Source organism: Amia ocellicauda, unplaced genomic scaffold, assembly GCF_036373705.1.
Source record: "Amia ocellicauda isolate fAmiCal2 unplaced genomic scaffold, fAmiCal2.hap1 HAP1_SCAFFOLD_96, whole genome shotgun sequence".
Classification (NCBI taxonomy): domain Eukaryota; kingdom Metazoa; phylum Chordata; class Actinopteri; order Amiiformes; family Amiidae; genus Amia; species Amia ocellicauda.
The window spans coordinates 46223-64762 of record NW_027103021.1 but is presented as its reverse complement, the minus strand read 5'-3'; the positions used below and the strand labels follow the sequence as shown (position 1 = coordinate 64762).

The following is an 18540-nucleotide window of genomic DNA, read 5'->3' as shown; positions in this document are numbered from 1 at the left end:
CTGCAAAGAGATCTTAAGAGAGGGATCAGGAAAGCAAAGAGGGAAATAGAAAGAAACATAGCTCTTGGAGCTACAACCAATGCAATGAGCTTTTTTCAAAATTACAACAGCAAGCGGTCAATTAAGGAGGAGGTGAAACAGATAAAGGGCAAAAATGGAGGTATCTTGGAAAACGAACAAGATGTGGCAAATATTCTAAATGAGTATTTCACAGAGGTTTGTACAAAAGAAAAAACAGATGACATGCCACAGGTTGACAATCAATCCAGTCAAACCCTAAGAGAGATCAGGATAAATGAGGAGGAGGTACTAAAGGGACTAGCAGAATTAAAATCAAACAAATCACCTGGGCCAGATGGGATATTTCCAACAGTACTTAAAGAAATGAGGGAAATTATGTATAGGCCGTTAACTCGATTATTTCAAATGACACTTAGAACAGGGGATGTTCCCACTGACTGGAAGACAGCAAATTTCATACCAATCCACAAGAAAGGGGACAAAACTGAGCCAGGAAATTACAGACCAATCAGTCTCACCTGCATCACCTGTAAAATGTTGGAAAAAATGATTAGACAGAAAATAGAGGAGCATCTCAATGAAAACCATATTCTTGGAGATAGTCAACATGGGTTTAGACGAGGCAGATCATGTCTTACTAACTTAATACATTTTTTTGAACATGGAACTGCAGCTGTAGATCACGTGAAAGCATATGATATGATATACTTAGATTTCCAAAAAGCTTTTGATAAGGTTCCACACCAAAGACTGATCCTCAAATTGGAAGCTGTAGGCATTCAGGGTCATGTAAGTAGATGGATTATGAACTGGTTGATGTATAGGAAACAGATTAGAGGAGTCACTTCTAACTGGAGTGAGGTTGTTAGTGGAGTTCCACAGGGATCAGTACTAGGGCCTTTGCTTTTTCTAATCTATATTAATGATCTGGACTCTGGGATACTTAGCAACCTTGTCAAATTTGCAGATGATACTAAAATAGGTGGCTTAGCAGATACAATCTTGGCAGCACATGCTATTCAGAGGAACTTAGATAAATTCAGTTGTGGGCTGACACCTGGCAAATGAAATTCAATGTGGACAAGTGCAAGGTAATACATGCAGTAAAACAAAAATGTCCACTATAATTACACTATGGGAGGTACAGATCTAGATGAAGTAATGCATGAGAAAGACCTAGGAATCTATGTGGATTCACTTTCTCCATCCAAACAATGTGAGGAAGCAATACAAAAGGCATACAGAATGCTAGGGTATATCGTCAAAAGTGTAGAATTTAAAACAAGGGAAGTAATGTTAAGACTGTACAATGCGCTAGACCTCATCTGGAATACTGTGTACAGTTCTGGGCACCACACTTCAAGAAGGATATTGCTGCTTTAGAGACAGTTCAGAGGAGAGCAACCAGACTTATTCCAGGTCTGAAGGGAAAGTCCTACTCGGAGAGACTGAGGGAACTGAACCTTTTCACCCTGGAACAGAGGAGATTACGTGGGGACTTGATCCAAGTCTTCAAAATCATGAAAGGTTCCTCAAACCAGAGGAGCTTTTCCAGATCAGCAGGGACACACGCACCAGGGGACAACAAATGGAAATTGGGCTTCAAGGCATTCAAGATGGAAAGTGGTAGAAGCTGAAAGTTTGGGAACATTTAAAAATAGACTGGATAGGATCCATGGATCACTTAGATATTAATGGACACCAAACGAGCATGATGGGTCGAATGGCCTCCTCTCGTTTGTAAACTTTCTTATGTTCTTATGTTCTTATGTTCTTATGAATGTTCCCTAAGCATGTTTCAAATGTTCCCTAATTTATGTTACAAATGTGCCTTAGCACCTCTCTCTCTCTCTCTCTCTCTCTCTCTGTCTCAATTCAGTGCATTTGTATTGTCAAAGCAATTGGACATGCATACATACATACATACATATATATGGAAAATAAACAATATGTGTACATCTCTGCATTAATGGTGCCCTAACAGATGTGCAAGTTACATGACAGACAGACAGACAAACACTCACACACACTTTCACACACACACACACACACACACTTTCACAGACAGACAGACAGACACACACACACACACACACACACACACACACACTTGTATACCTGACACGTATAGAAGACTGGATAGGGAGATATAAATAGCAATGGGGAGACTCTTGTACTTGGTGTGGCTCTATCCATATAGTGGGGCCAGCAGCCACTTAGCAGGTGTAGCAATAGAAGCTCAGCCTGGGGAGACTGGATTTAGCATTTCCTCTCCATTTTGATAAGTATCCATAATCATTTCTGCAAAATACTTCTATGATACCTATGTATGTTTTTTACTTGTACTATATTATACTATCAAGTATCAGTGTACACATACAATGTGACCTGTTACATTAATACAGAGGCCACGGAAGGCCAGATCAGTAATAGCCACTGTCCCCTGATATTACACTTTTTTACAATCACTTTGGCACTCATTTCAGAACCTTGATGTCATTTTTCAAAACTCTAGACACAAAACTCACACCCGATGATCAAAATGCACATTTTTCAATTGCTTGGATACAATACACATCAACCTCAGATCATTTGTTCATTGAACTAAAATGATACAACTTAACGTCAAAGTATTACCATTTCAAAATGCAATTCACACATTACATCTGAGATCACTGTCTATTCATTTCATTACAAAGATCTAACTATCAATTGATACAGCTGCTCAAAATGATAAGTGACTGTTGCATTACTCTTAATTCATAGTTTTATGGAAACTGACGAACAGTATTCCATGTTTCGATCATGAAAGTTTCAGGATAATGAGATCCATTGACACCAATAACCGAGGAGCATGAACCAGTTGGACTACATTATCTATGGATGTAATATTTCATCATCATTCATCATCATGTAGCACTTTTCCACACCATGTTTTCAGTGTGGAAGGAAAGTTAGAAATTCTTTCTCTAATACCTGTTTTTCTCTCTTGTATACTTAAGAAAGATAAGGTCAAGCTAGAAGGTCAGGCCAGAAGGTGGTTTGATTTCTGCTTGTTATTTACGATGAGAATCTTGGAGACAATGTCAAACAGTATGATTGAAGTGCCTGCTCCCTAATCCATGTGTTGATCTATGAACTCTGTCCTATAATGATATAAATTCTGCTTAGCTAACTTTTAAGATAACATAGTAATGACTTTCTGATTATAACCAGCTCTTTGATTTTTGTGTATAAAAGCTCTGACTGTTAAAATGAAGGCAGAGCGACTTTGGGATCTTCTTGAGTCACTGTTCCTCTCCACGCTGCGTGTATTAAAGGCATTGCAACTAACGCTCCAACCTGGTTGAAGATGATTGTTCTTCCACATCAGATTTGACATTACTGTATGTATGCAGGCCCTTGTAATTGCTTTTCCAATACTGCCAACTGGTTATTGATGATTGATTTCACATTGTGGTACGAGTATCGAGTGAAATGAGTGCTATCCACCCGAGCAACACAGTGATAACATGGAGCCGGCAGGTCATCCAGGTCACAATAGAGGTCAAGCAGTGGGAGGAGGAAGACGTGGTGGTCAAAGGAATGGAAGGGGACATGCACCCCTTCTGAGAGGTGGTCGTGGGCCTCGTCATAGAGGAGGGCTTAGGCCTCACCAGAGAGGCAGCCATGGGCCTCATTTGAGAGGTGTTGGGGGAACGTGGTAGAGGACAAGGCCACGGACCAGACAGCGGCAGCAACAGCAAATAGTGTCCAGTGAAATCCGAGAAATAGTTGTAGAACATGTTGTAAATCATGGCATGACCATGACTGAGGCAGCTACAATGATTCAATCAAACCTCAGAATCAACTCAGGATCAACTGTGGCCTCAATCATCAGAAATGTCCGTACTGAGAAGCGGCAAGTCTTCAGCATGCACTAAACATTAGGCTACTCTCAATTGTCAAATGACTGTATACTGCATACCAATGTGTAGCACAGAGTATAGTGTGCCTTTTGAAAGAAATGCAGACAGAGTGAAGCAGCTGATGACTGAGTATGTTCAGGTATGTTCAGTTTCAAGATGCCTCTTGTGAAAAATGGTTGTGAGAACCTGAACCTGAACACAGGGCTGATGGAAATTTAGAAGTACAGTAATCAATCCTTTGTTTTGCTTTTTACACTAAGCCAGGTGAGGAACACTGCAGTTGACATTTTACTGTAGTTTTGTTCGTTTTTGTAGCTAATTATTTTTGCATGGATTCAAAGAAACCTATGGTGTGATTTGATTGTATTGCATCAATACATTTCAGATTTTGTTCAATGATTCCACTGTGTCTGTAGTATTCTCTCTACTAGTCCTTTTACAGTGATGTATTTATGTGTAGTACCATAATGAAACATGTATCACATATTTTGTACTACAATATTTAATGATTGTACGAACAACTACACAGTGAAACTATCGGTATCTTCTGTGTTACTATGTTACTATGGTATTTCATGATAAATGAGTTATTTGAACCAACAAGTCTGCAAGTGCTAGGTTTCTTTAAAGATATGAATGCACAATGCAATGTTTTGAACATTGGACAGCCTGTGTTACAAGTGATGACCGTTTTGAGTTTTGTGTCTAGAGTTTTGAAAAATGACATCAAGGTTCTGAAATTAGTGACAAAGTGATTGTAAAAAACTGTATATTCATCCTATTTAATGTGCTCTTTTAAAATGTACTTTTCTTTTTTATGTTGCCATTTCTGTTCTACCAATGTTTCAGTTGTTAGCCAAAGATTGACAGAGTACATCTCATACACACAGGCCAGACAGCAAAGATTTCTTTTTGAAATTCAATTACAAATGCTGCATGAACTCATCAATACGATTAGAGCTCCTGAAAGCAATATAACTAACTCACTCTACAGCATCTCATTAGCAGTGAAAAGAAACCAAGAAAGTTGGGACAGTCGACTGTTTACCACTATGTAACATCACCTTTTCTTTTAATAACACTTATTAAGCACTTGGGCACTGAAGACACCACTTGGTTAAGTTTAGCAAGCGGGATTTTCCCCCATTCATCCATTATGCATTTCCTCAGCTGCGCAACTGCACAGGGCCTTCGTTGTCTTAATTTGCACTTCATAGTGCGCCACACATTCTCAATTCGGAGACAGGTCAGGACTGCAGGCAGGCCATGCTAGCACCCGCACTCTCTGCCTATGCAACCATGCGCTTGAAATCTGGGCAGAATGTGGTTTGGCGTTATCCTGCTGAAAAATGCAGGTACGTCCCTGGAAAAGACGATGTCTGGATGGCAGCATATGTTGCTCCAAAATGTGTACATCTCTTTCTGCAAAAATGGTGCCCTCACAGATGTGCGAGTTACATGACAGACACTCATACACACTGTCACACCCATACACACACAAACACACACTTTCACAGACAGACACACGCACACACACACACACACACACTTTCACAGACAGACAGACAGACACACACACTTTCACACACAATCACTTTCACAGACAGACACACACACACACTTTCACACAGAGACAGACACACACACACTTACATACATACATACATACATACATACAGTGAGGGAAAAAAGTATTTGATCCCCTGCTGATTTTGTACGTTTGCCCACTGACAAAGGAATGATCAGTCTATAATTTTAATGGTAGGTGTATTTTAGCAGTGAGAGACAGAATAACAACAAGAAAATCCAGAAAAACGCATTTCAAAAAAGTTATAAATTGATTTGCATGTTAATGAGGGAAATAAGTATTTGATCCCCTATCAATCAGCAAGATTTCTGGCTCCCAGGTGTCTTTCATACAGGTAACGAGCTGAGATTAGGAGCACTCTCTTAAAGGGAGTGCTCCTAATCTCAGCTCGTTACCTGTATAAAAGACACTTGTCCACAGAAGCAATCAATCAATCAGATTCCAAACTCTCCACCATGGCCAAAGAGCTGTCCAAGGATGTCAGGGACAAGATTGTAGACCTACACAAGGCTGGAATGGGCTACAAGACCATCACCAAGCAGCTTGGTGAGAAGGTGACAACAGTTGGTGCGATTATTCGCAAATGGAAGAAACACAAAATAACTGTCAGTCTCCCTCAGTCTGGGGCTCCATGCAAGATCTCACCTCGTGGAGTTTCAATGATCATGAGAACGGTGAGGAATCAGCCCAGAACTACATGGGAGGATCTTGTTAATGATCTCAAGGTAGCTGGGACCATAGTCACCAAGAAAACAATTGGTAACACACTATGCCGTGAAGGACTGAAATCCTGCAGCGCCCGCAAGGTCCCCCTGCTCAAGAAAGCACATGTACAGACCCGTCTGAAGTTTGCCAATGAACATCTGAATGATTCAGAGGAGAACTGGGTGAAAGTGGTCTCAGATGAGACCAAAATCAAGCTCTTTGCCATCAACTCAACTCGCCGTGTTTGGAGGAGGAGGAATGACCCCAAGAACACCATTCCCACCATCAAACATGGAGGTGGAAACATTATGCTTTGGGGCTGTTTTTCTGCTAAGGGGACCGGACAACTGCACCGCATCAAAGGGACGATGGACGGGGCCATGTACTGTCAAATCATGGGTGAGAACCCTAAGCCAGGGCATTGAAAATGGGTCAAATACTTATTTCCCTCATTAACATGCAAATCAATTTATAACTTTTTTGAAATGCATTTTTCTGGATTTTCTTGTTGTTATTCTGTCTCTCACTGCTAAAATACACCTACCATTAAAATTATAGACTGATAATTTCTTTGTCAGTGGGCAAACGTACAAAATCAGCAGGGGATCAATTACTTTTTTCCCCCACTGTACATACATATATATGGAAAAGAAACATTACAAGTATAAATCACAATAAGATGTAATAAAGTACAGATAAACAAAGTGTAATAAAATGTGATCTGTTTGAAAATGCAGGGACGTCACTGGAAAAGATGATGTCTGGATGGCAGCATATGTTGCTCCAAAATGTGTACATCTCTTCTGCAAAAATGGTGCCCTCACAGATGTGCGAGTTACATGACAGACAGACAGACAGACACTCACACACACTGTCACACCCACACACACACTTTCACAGAGAGACATATACACACACACACACACACACACACACACTTTCACAGAGAGACATATACACACACACACACACACACACACACACACACTTTCACACAGAGACAGGCACACACACACACACACACACACACACATACATAAATACATATGGAAAAGAAACAATACTTTTATAAATCACAATAAGATGTAATAAAGTACAGAAAAACTAAATGTAAGAAAATGTGATCTTTAATACACACAAATATGTATGGCTGGTCGGATGCGTCTTGGACTCGGGTTCCTCTTCATTACGTATAACGCTTTTGCCTTTTGCTAAAGCTTTCCGTGGAGGGGAACGTGGATCAGTTTGTACCATTTTTGGGAGGATCTGCCTTGTTGGGGCGGAGCTGTGATCCAGGTGAACAGCAGATCGGGCATAGGTGGGCATGTGGGCAGAGGAGTAGGAAGGCCGGTCAAGCAAATAAGCTTGCTAAGGTACGCAGCAGCAGCAAGCAGCCCCCCCATCCAGCCAGCCAGCCAGTCTGGCTGGCAGTGACTGAGTGGTTGACAGACGGCAAGCAACGGAATGTACGTGCTCTGTGATGTCATAGCAGTCAGCTGAGAGAGGCTCGTGATGTCATCGCTGAGCTGGCTGGCTGGCTGGCTCTGTGTGTGTGTGTGTCTGTGTCTGTCTGTTTTTCTGTTTGTCAGTCTGTCTGTCTGTCTCTCTCTCTCTCTCTCTCTCTCTCTCTCTCTCTCTCTCTCCTCTCAATTCAATTCATTTGTATTGTCAAAGCAATTGGACATACATACATACATACATACATATATGTAGCGTAAGGTACACTTATACATTTCAATTAAAGAAGTGAATTCATAGTATCACCTTATCACGAATCCTGGAGTCTTGTAGAACTCAATTTCTGTAATAATTGGACGCAGACACCAATTCCAAAGATATAAATTGTCAAATTTATTTAAAAACAAAGACTAAATGTAGCACTACACTAATTATACAAAAGGGAAAAACTAATTAAAATTCAACTCTAGATCAACAAATCAAAGACAAATCACTTCCGTGACCAAATCAAAGACCATGGGATCCCATAGGATAACACACAAATCGTTAAACAAAAAAGGTTATAAACACATTGACTACAATACCGGTTAGTAATTCTAGGAATCACTAAGAAACAGTTGAAAGTGCTAAATTGCAGTTTCAGAAGATGAAAAAAAACTGTAACTGATGGGATATGTAGTACTTTATACTCGAGTGGTCTATGCGATTACACCCTGTTGGTGTTATTAAGAACGCCAAGTACCAGAATGCAGAGCGGGACTGTTTTTTGTGCCGTGACTTGTCGGGGGAAAAAGGCGCAGAAAAAACGGACGAGAAGGTGAAGGTAGTATGGCGGTGATGCACGCGTTGGTGAAGTGGGAAAGCGGGGTCGACAAAGACTCTTACAGCGTGATTCCCACTGCTTGCTTTCGCAATTTTGATTTATTCAGCATTGCTGATGATGACGAAGAGACGACTCGAAACTTCAGAGCAGGAGTGGAGAGACACGAACAAACCTCCAAAAGGTGGATGGCCTGTCCATGAAGCGCAGATCATTATGACTGGTAACAATGTTTATTTAAAAAAAAAACATTAAAGTCTTTACATGCTATTTGATATATACAATCACAGTATATTTGAAATGAATGTTTAAGTTATTAATGTGTTGTACTTCTAACATACTCTCATAACATGGTAGGTGGTGGTGAGGGTGATAAAAACTCGTCATACTTGACTGGCATTTGTAAGAACGATTTATTGTGTGTTGTGCTTTACAATAAAATCCCCCAAATCACAAAATAAATTAAACCAGATATAATTTAACTTCAGTTTTGATTCAGTGTTGGCTGTTCATCTTAATTTGTATGGTCAAAGCACAGTATTTTTATGACAAATAAATATAATCCCCAAATATCTGTGGACATAATGCAGGGTTTTATTTATTTTATTTTTATTTTAGGAAAAGAAGGCGAACTAAGAAGAAAATTTAATGACCTAACAAAAATGCCCTGTCCTAAAATGAAGAGAGTACCTAAACCAAACAAAAAACTTCAAATTTCAGATGATAGTGACCTTGATGAACCACAGTTACCGGTGAGATAATTACTGCAAATATTAAATAAATGTATTGCAGGATTGTTTTTTTTTAATCATATTCATATATATATATATATTTTCATTTTAAACTCTCTTCCTCTCTGAATACAGCACAAAATAAGAAAGAAAACCGATGGAGCTTCAAGAATTAGATCCCGTCATATTCTACAGACATTTAAAGAGTCCAGTGAAGTTGAGCTACAGCAAAAAGTTAAGCAGCTCGAAAAGGAAAACACAAGACTTAAAAATGATAACCAATGTCTTCGAAACCGTATGGTTGATGGTAAGTTTTTTTATTTATAGCAAATAATTCCTTACCTTGATAAATGTTATTCTTCAGTAATTTAGATTCCAGAGTAATGTATTATAGTTGATCATACTGAAGTAATCTAGAACCACAATACAGACTCTTAATGTGCACTGTCTAATAGTTTAATAATACTGATTATTAAATAAAGTTTTTCAACATAACTTCATAATCCTACATTAATGACTATATGCATTACATTAGACCTGGTAATTCTTGTATTTTATCTTTTTTATTTTTTTTGTAGCTAATGTTAATGACCCACAAAAAGGTCAGTTTGCCAATAACATAGAGCAAGTCTCTCAAGTATAATTGCAGGCATTGATGGTTTTGTTTTCACTTTGTATTAAATATATTACTAGAAATGATTATCATTTAATACTAAGGTTTTTTTCTCCAGAGATTCCAGACCTTTTGGACAATCTGAAAAAAATTGTAACAAAAGCCACATTTATCAGCAATGAAGACAAAAGTGTGTCACCATCAAGTGGTTCTGACAGCCCCACAGCAAATTGTTCTGAATCTGACAAAGAATCACCAAAACAGGTATAACACTCTTGGTCTACAATATTACAAAGACAAGGTAAAAATATATATATTGAAAACAAATATTGGTTGTAAACAATCTAATGATGCTACATTATCAGTTATATTCATAGTTATAGTTGATAATAAGAATGTAATTGAATTATGGGTGTCACAGATTCACTGACTTTATTATGTCTGTAAATTAATAAACTTAGAATTGAGACATACTGTGGTCTTTAATAACACATTTCTGTAACAAAATCACAGCCTTACTGATAATGTATTCCACTTAACATAATATAAGAATAGTTTGGGGATAAACTTGTTTTTTATTTACCATTGTCTTTTAGGTGGAAATATTCCCAGGCACTGGAGTTTACATTGACAAACTGTCCTGGATCCTTGCAGAGAGGTGCAGCACGAATACGTCATATGCAAGAACCCTGACGGTTGCTGTCTTTGACTTTCCAACATTATTAAAGAGCAATCTTCGTGGTGGTGGCAGCAAGAGAGATCCAACTTCGGAGAAAAAGACACCTCTGGATCGCTTAAAGGTGGAAGCCATATATGGTATGTAAATGCTGTTGTACAAAATTTCTAACTCTCCTTTTTAACTGTATAGAACACAAAGGGTTAGCATTTGAAATGTTCCTTTGGCCTTTGTTTTAGTTTCAGAGACTAGAGTTAATTTATTAATAAATAATAATACCTTACATGTAGCAGCTGGAAAGATCCCAAAGTGCTCTACAGACTCACTTCACCCACCACCCTCTGGGGTGCAGCCATTTTGTACCAGCAGATTACTACACAGCAGTAAAGGTGGAGTCATAACAAATTTGTTAGACCTGATTGAGGGAAGCCTGACTTAGAATTCAGCCACGTCACTCTTTCAACAACACCTTGTAAATCACCTTGGATTAATGCTTCAGACATATTAATACATAATAATAATGAATAGTGCCATGGGATCCTTGACAATATAAACTTTCATGTCTCATTTAAATTTGACTTTTGAGCAAATACTTCACATTTCAGTCCAGTTGTGCCACATCAATGTAATGCTTAAGCAAGGTATTAATGGAGAAAAGACTGCCTTTGCATAGCTGCTTCGCCAAGTACAGATTTTACTATGAACTAGTGTAAGACAAGTTTAAGAGCATACACCAAAACGTTTAAATACACCCACACACAAAAATGTTGATTTACTGTGGCAATATGTAACTAATGAACCCTTCTCAAAGATATGTGGTATGTTTATTAAAAGATTTTTATATATCTATGTGCAAGTCATTAAATCTATGTGATACATGTTTTTTAGGGGCTACCTTGAAAAAATTGCCCAGTACCCCAAAGAGTGTAATTGGTGGTGCAATTAACAGCAAGATAAATGAACTACGACACAGAATGAAACCAGAGTGAAGATTTGAAGAACCAGATCTGTATTTTTTGTTTTGTTTTCAACAGGGTTGGGGTCAATTCCAATTCAATTTTTAATTCCCTTTTCAATTCAATTCCAATAAAGAATATTCTGTGAATGCAAAAAGTAATTGCAATTTTGAATTGATTTGTAGGAGGAATTGGAATTGAAAAACAGGAATTGACCCCAACCATGGTTTTCAGTGAGTGTTGTACAAATTGATAGGTCAGGGTTTCTGTAAAAACTTAATAGAGGCCAGCAGGCGTGCACGATCTGGGAAAAACTGCTCCACTACAACAGACCTCTTTCCCTTCGTTTTCTCTAAAAACCTCCTGATATCCTTCACTGCAGCTCTGACTCACCGAGGACGAGGAGGCGAGAGAGGAATCCGTGAAGCCGCCCTCACTGTCACTCCGAGCCGCGATGCTCCAGCGTGTAGCCGGACCTTTCCCCACCAAGCCGCTCGCTACCCCAGCTTCACTACTGTGCCACCACTTCTTTTACTGCCACTATTTACCAACACCGTCCGTGCTCCCTCCCAGCACCTTCTTAGTGCGTTTTTTCCACCCGGCGCCTCGGCTTGTACCGCCGAGCCTGGCCCTGCCTCCTCCTCGGCTACACCCTGTGTGTCTGTCCGCCCGTCTGCTGGCTGCTGAGGTTGTTCCTCGTCACTAACCAGCGCCCCGTGCACCGCCTCAACACCATCTCCCCCCGGCGTCTCGGTCGTCACTATCCCCCGCTGCCTCGACCCCGTCCCCCAGCTGTGCGTCATCGCCTCCGGGCAGCTCTTCCCCCGTCACGGCATCAGTGGTACCATCGGTCCGACCGGCGACTGTCTCCTCCGCCGGGGCTCGATCTCTGTCTGCCCGCTGCAGCTGTGGCTGCGGGCCGGTGTCTCTATTCCTCCCCGCGTCGCCCCGCTCCTCCTCCCGCTCCCTGTCCTGCTCGGGACAGTTCCTCACGACATGCCCCTCGCTCCCACACCTGAAACACTTCATGGACTCCGAAGTAGCGAACACGACGTAGTCGGTATTGTCGATCTTAAATTTAAAAATGACATTAAGATCCTCATTGATGTTATTGAGGATCATATACAGCTGCCTTCGGAAGGACATGACGTGTTTCAGTTGCGGGGCTTTGCAGCCCAGCGGGACCCTCTTAATGCCGGACATCAGCTGCCCGAGCCGGTGCGGATGAACGGAGGGACGTTAGACAGCGTTACCTTCCGGGCAGGAGCAGCGAGCGGCAACACCGGGGTGAAAGTGTCGTCTAACACTGTGCCATTAGCCACTAGCTGATTGACCAGATCAGTGGTTTTTAAGAAGATAACAATGGCAGCAGACTTGATATTTTCACACCCTGCTACCTCCCCAACCGCTAACACACACTGCTCTAGGGGGCAGAACTGCACCGGAGCGATCTTGACTCCATGGCGTCGGGTCAGTTTTTCAAAAGACGCATTCAGGGGGTCCGACCCCCCGACCCGGGAAGAACTACCGGTACTCCCCCCTCCCCTCCCCTGTTCCCCCACAATAAGAAAAGCACTGAAAACAGAAGACAAAATAAACAAACTGAAAAAAGTAAAGCAACAAAAAAACGCAGCCAAAAGGACAGAGCTCTCAGCAGCACTCCCGCTCACTGCAGACCCCTCCCACACACTCCCAGCTGAGAGAGAGAGAGAGAGAGAGAGAGAGAGAGAGAGAGAGTGTTAGTGTCTGTCTCTCTCTCTCTCTCTGTAGATGCATCATAGGGAACATATGTAACAATCTCTCTTTTTGTTTACCAAAAATGAGAATGAACGTATTTCAAGTGGGTGTTGCCTTGGTTGGAAACGTTTTAAGATTATTTATGAAGTGTAAAGTGGATTTGTCTCAGTTCTCCGTAGTTTTCAATGTATGTGCCATTCAGTAGCGTTCATGTTACAGATGTGCCCTATGCAGTGGTAGGGTCAATAAAATGTCAGTAAAACTTTATTTTAGCAATTATGGAGGGGAAGAACTGCAAATAGAGGGTCCCCACTAATTATCTAACTTACCAACAACGTTTCAAATTAGGTCTTGCGAAGCTGCCAAATAATGCTGTATAATCGTATGTGTCTTCATACACCGGCTGCTATAGTCTGATAGCTTTGATTATATATATATATTTTCTCGTGAACCACAAATGCTATTTGCTTGATTTTTACAGAGTATGTTATAAATACCATTGTTATGAAGCCTGACAAATTGTATGCTGTAATTATGAATATTTTCAAATCATTTGTTTGTTTTTCCTAACATGTTACAAATGTTCCCTATGTGAAAGATGCATTATATCTTAATAACGTCTAAACAATTAAAGATATACAGATTATTATTTTCGGTAAAGTTATAACACATTGCTATTAACTATGTGTGTCAGTAAAATTTTAAAAAATCCTAACAATTTTTTATTGATCCTGCAAAATAAGTGTTTAGGGAACATTTGTAACATAGTTAGGGTTAGCCACTGGGTAAGGGTTACATCTTCAGCAGTAAGTTTATTCATGTTAATTATTCTCATCAATGTTAAAGAACAATAAGTTCTATCATGTGTGTCGATAAAATGCTGATATTCCATAACGTTTGCTTGTGTATTCTGCAAAACACATATTTAGGGAACATTTGTAACATTAGGGTTACGATTTGCCATAGACGCGGAATGAGTTTGATTGTGATGTTAAATGGGGTTTAAAGACGCAGTCGCCTCAGTGCTGATTACTATTGCTGTGTTTCTCCACTTCTACTCCATGCTTGGGAACGCCCACATCCAGTGACGTCAAAACCGGTGGAAAAGCGGGCCGGTTCAAAAAAGATCAGCTGGATCCCAGGCTGAGCAGCAGCTCCGGCTCCAGCACCGGCACCATGTCGCTGGAAAGCGCTAAGTGAGCTCACAGTGAGCTCAGTGTAATGTCTGCTCTGGTGAGCTCACAGTGTGACCTAGTCGTGAGTTCACGTCTTCACTGGGTAGTCCTTGACAACTTAATTGACTCAATTCTTGGGCTTAATTGGTCAAAATGACCATTGGTTGAAGGTACTCAGGGACTGATGTGTAGAGAGACTTATTAAACCTGCAGGATTGTGGTTTTCCCAGAACAGAATTAACCAGTGTAGCGTTATGTTGGGTGTATTCTGATAAGAGCATTTTAGCTCTGAGCTGAAGCACTGATCTAAAGAAGACCTCTCCCCCCCAAATTTATCAGATTTCCTTAACTCATCAGCATGTGAACTGGTTTACATCAAAGTGACAGTCTTGGGAGGATGGCACCAAGAATGGGCCAAATAGCTTGGAATCCCTGCTGTGAGATGTCTGGGGAAGGGGGCCTGTAGGAAATAAAAACTCTTTGAAATGGACGAGAGCCGAAATCCCGACACAGAGCTACGAACCCGTGCCAACCGGCATTTCCAAAAGATGGCATGGATTGACATCAGTCATAAATCAAGCCCCCCTTAATCGTTTGACTTAATGACTTAAATGACTTAATCGTTTCTCCAGATAGGCAGGAATTGTTTCTGTTAACGAGCGATTGACACTAGGTAAATGACGACCGTGGGATCGCATCTTCCTAGTGCACATCAAAGACGGACATCTGCTTTGGATCCATCACCTCTTCACGGGAGGACAGATCATAAAACGGACCCGGACCTGTATCTTCTGATTGGATGAACGGCCATAAGATGTTACGTCATTTTCCTATAAAGCTGCACTCATGTTGGTAAACATTAAGTTCTCACTGAAGGAATTATTCCTGACGTGGGGCTTCCGAGCGGCTCGATTAAAGTTCTATTTGCTTTATCTCCATGATTTCTCCACTTATTTCCCACACGGTTCTACACCATATAATCACAGTTTAAACGATATTAAATCAAATCGCAGCCAATCAGCTTTTCTTCATTTTGAAATCATTTAATGAGAGCATTACATTTATTTTGGTAAGACTAAATTAGAATGCATATTTCCTGTAACCAACTAAACACATTTATACATTTTGCTACAAGTAAGACTAAAAATAGATCATGTAGTACTGTATACCCGCTGCTACAGCCATCACTGTGATTCTCTCTCCGTCACAAGAGGCACGTCATCAGGGGCCCAGTTGATAAGGACAGTACAGGAACCTAAAACATGCACTGCAGCAGTCACATGATTCACAGCAAAAAAAATGTTACAATACAGCTTCATGTGAAACCCTCAAAACCCAGCACAGAAGACTGGTGAATAATCATGTACTGGCACTAGGAAACACATGAAAACAAAAAACAATAAGCTCGTACCTTATCCATATTAAGATCTCTTTGTAGTGGCCTTACATAGATCATGGCAGAGCCAATGTGGATTTCTGGGTCCCTTCAATATTTCATGAGTACCCCTCATCAGGGCAAGGAATAACATCCAAGATCCTGAAATCTTCATGAGTTCAAATCCAGCCCCTCACTCAGTTTAGGATACGATTCCAAGAACTGATTTCTGAATCCTTCACAACTGCGCTCACATCCTGACATGAAATACAACTCAAATGTGAATCTAATGAACATCTTACTCACTAATAGACAACCTTGGATTCACAATAGGTTTCTATTCTTTTCATTTGTATAGCATGTGCACGTAGAACAAGCGAATGGATCACAAACGGGCAAATATTCCCGATCTGAATTCCACACATTTCATTAGGAGAGGCATCTGAAAGGATTTGGGGAGCTTTCAAATTGTAATAGTTGATGATATTTCAGTAGCACAGGACAGTGCTTTAATAAAACGTCTAAAATATCCAAGGTACATATAACATTACATGTCACTCATATAGCTGTCTTGTTTTCCCAATGTTTCTTGTGCTGTGCAGTATATGTACAACTAAATAACACTTTATAAGATCTGTCTTCTAGTTGTTTTACGGTGCTGCTCCGGTTGCGCTGCGGGTTAAACGCCCAGAGCATCAGAGCGGTGGCGTCGGAGCAGCACTGGGCCCCCAAACAGCGCGGCTCGAAACCTACATAGAGCCAAACATTTTAACCTTTTGACTTGTCCATTATAACCTCAATTAAATCATTAATATCATATATAACTCTTTTAATAATCATTATTGTAATCATCGCTTCACTGCACCGGCTCTTTTCATGCTGTATTACAGCAGTGCTCTGTTCACACAATCTCTCTCTCTCTCTCTCAATTCAATTCAATTCAATTCAAGGGTGCTTTATTAGCATGACAAACAGTTTCGTAGTGTTGCCAAAGCAGTTAATATTATATACATAAATTGAAAAATAATAAAAGGTAAGAAAAATAATGTATAAATAAAATCTTAATAGACATGTACATTTACTTTATTTATACTTAACAAGTTTACAGCTGGTGCTCCTGTATGTTTTCACAGTGAGCCCCTCAGGCTGTGGCAGGCGGCTACATATTGGGCGGCCAGGGGGGCAGTGTGTCCCTCCCCCAGGAGGATAGCTATTTGTTTTTCATGTATCAATTCAGAAAATGATTTTACAATATTTATGAATTTATTAAAGAATGTGTCCCTTATTTTGGCATATTTATTGCAGTGGAGGAGGAAGTGCATCTCTGTCTGGACCTCTCCTGTCTCGCAGTGACCACAGCGCCGCTCCTCTCTGGGCAGCCAGCTCTGCCTGTGTCGGCCTGTCTCTATGGCCAGGCTGTGGTCACTGAGCCTGTACTTGGTCAGGATGCGTCTCTGCTTCGTATCTCTGACAGTGAAGAGATACTCTGTCAGGGTGTTTTCTCTGTTTAGGGCCCGATAGCAATCCAGTTTACTTTGAGAATTTGGTTTCATTGTTCCAATGTTCCAGATAGGAGGTTTTGATTATCTTTATGATTTGGTTGACTCTAATTGGGGGCAGGTAAGCAGTGCCGACCTGAAGCTGGTCTCTGTTCGCAGTATTAGCGGGGGTCAGTGCCGTGAGCTTCAGGGCCAGCTGACTCAGGGGACTCTTTTCAGGGCTGAACTCTTGGGTTTGGAGGACCTTGTACTGCAGTGAGTCTGACTCACTTTTCTTCAGGTGCACCAGAATTGCAGTGCTCTTTTCTTTATATTAATGAGAGTTGGGTAGCGGCCTTATTCTGCCCTGCATGCGTGGTTTGGTGTGTTCTTCTTCTGATTGTGTAGAAAGCTCTTCTTGTTTTGTCTTTGAGTGCCTTCACTGCCAGGTTAAAGTCAGGGGTGCTGAGGACCATGTTGAACAATTTAAGCTCAGCCTCCTGCAGTTGTGCGCTGCTGTGTTTGAGCATCTCAGTGCTGATGCTGTCCGGGATGCAGGCTTTTCTGGGTGGAAGTGCCTGGAGCTTTTTAGATATTTCCTGTAGGGTGATTGGAGCATCAGTAGGGTTTTGATTATTTTTAATTGATTGTTCGAGTAATTTCAGTTTTTCCCTGGGTTCAATTTGTTTGTGTGTCAGATCATTTTGTTGGATATCTTTATAAAGCTTTTCAAAGTATTTTTTCCAAATGGTTCCATTTTGTATTGCCAATTCTTGTTGTTTTGTTGAATTTAAATTGTTCCACATTTCCCAGAACTGGATGTTTTTGATTGGATAGGTGCCTTAAATTTGTTCGTATTGATTTACACTCATCATCAAACCATGTCTGTGTGTGTGTGTGATTCTGGTTTATCTTTTTCTTTGTCTTTTTAAGATTTGCCATTGTGGCTGCAATTTGAAATATTTGATTGATATCATTTATGGCCAGATTTAGTCCTGAGATGTCAGGCTGATACTGTGAGCTGAGGAAAGAGTTGATGATGTTGGTTATTTCTGTAGAACTGATTGCTTTGTTAAATTCCTCTGTGCTGTTTGGAGCCCATCTGTATGTTTAATTAAGGTTGTACAGTTTACCGGGCTGTGTCTGTGTGTTGCTGGCCTGACTTCTGCTTTTCAGAATCGATTTGCAATGGTCATTTTGACCAATTAAGCCCAAGAATTGAGTCAATTAAGTTGTCAAGGACTACCCAGTGAAGACGTGAACTCACGACTAGGTCATACTGTGAGCTCACCAGAGCAG

At 40.6% G+C, this 18540-nt stretch overlaps 1 non-coding gene across 1 annotated transcript; it reads left to right on the top strand.

The window, feature by feature from the left end:
• Nucleotides 1–7389: 7389 nt before the first annotated feature.
• LOC136746162 (U5 spliceosomal RNA) lies at nt 7390–7504 on the top strand. The gene has a single exon (XR_010816307.1). It is a non-coding gene; the product is annotated as a U5 spliceosomal RNA (small nuclear RNA).
• Nucleotides 7505–18540: the final 11036 nt, after the last annotated feature.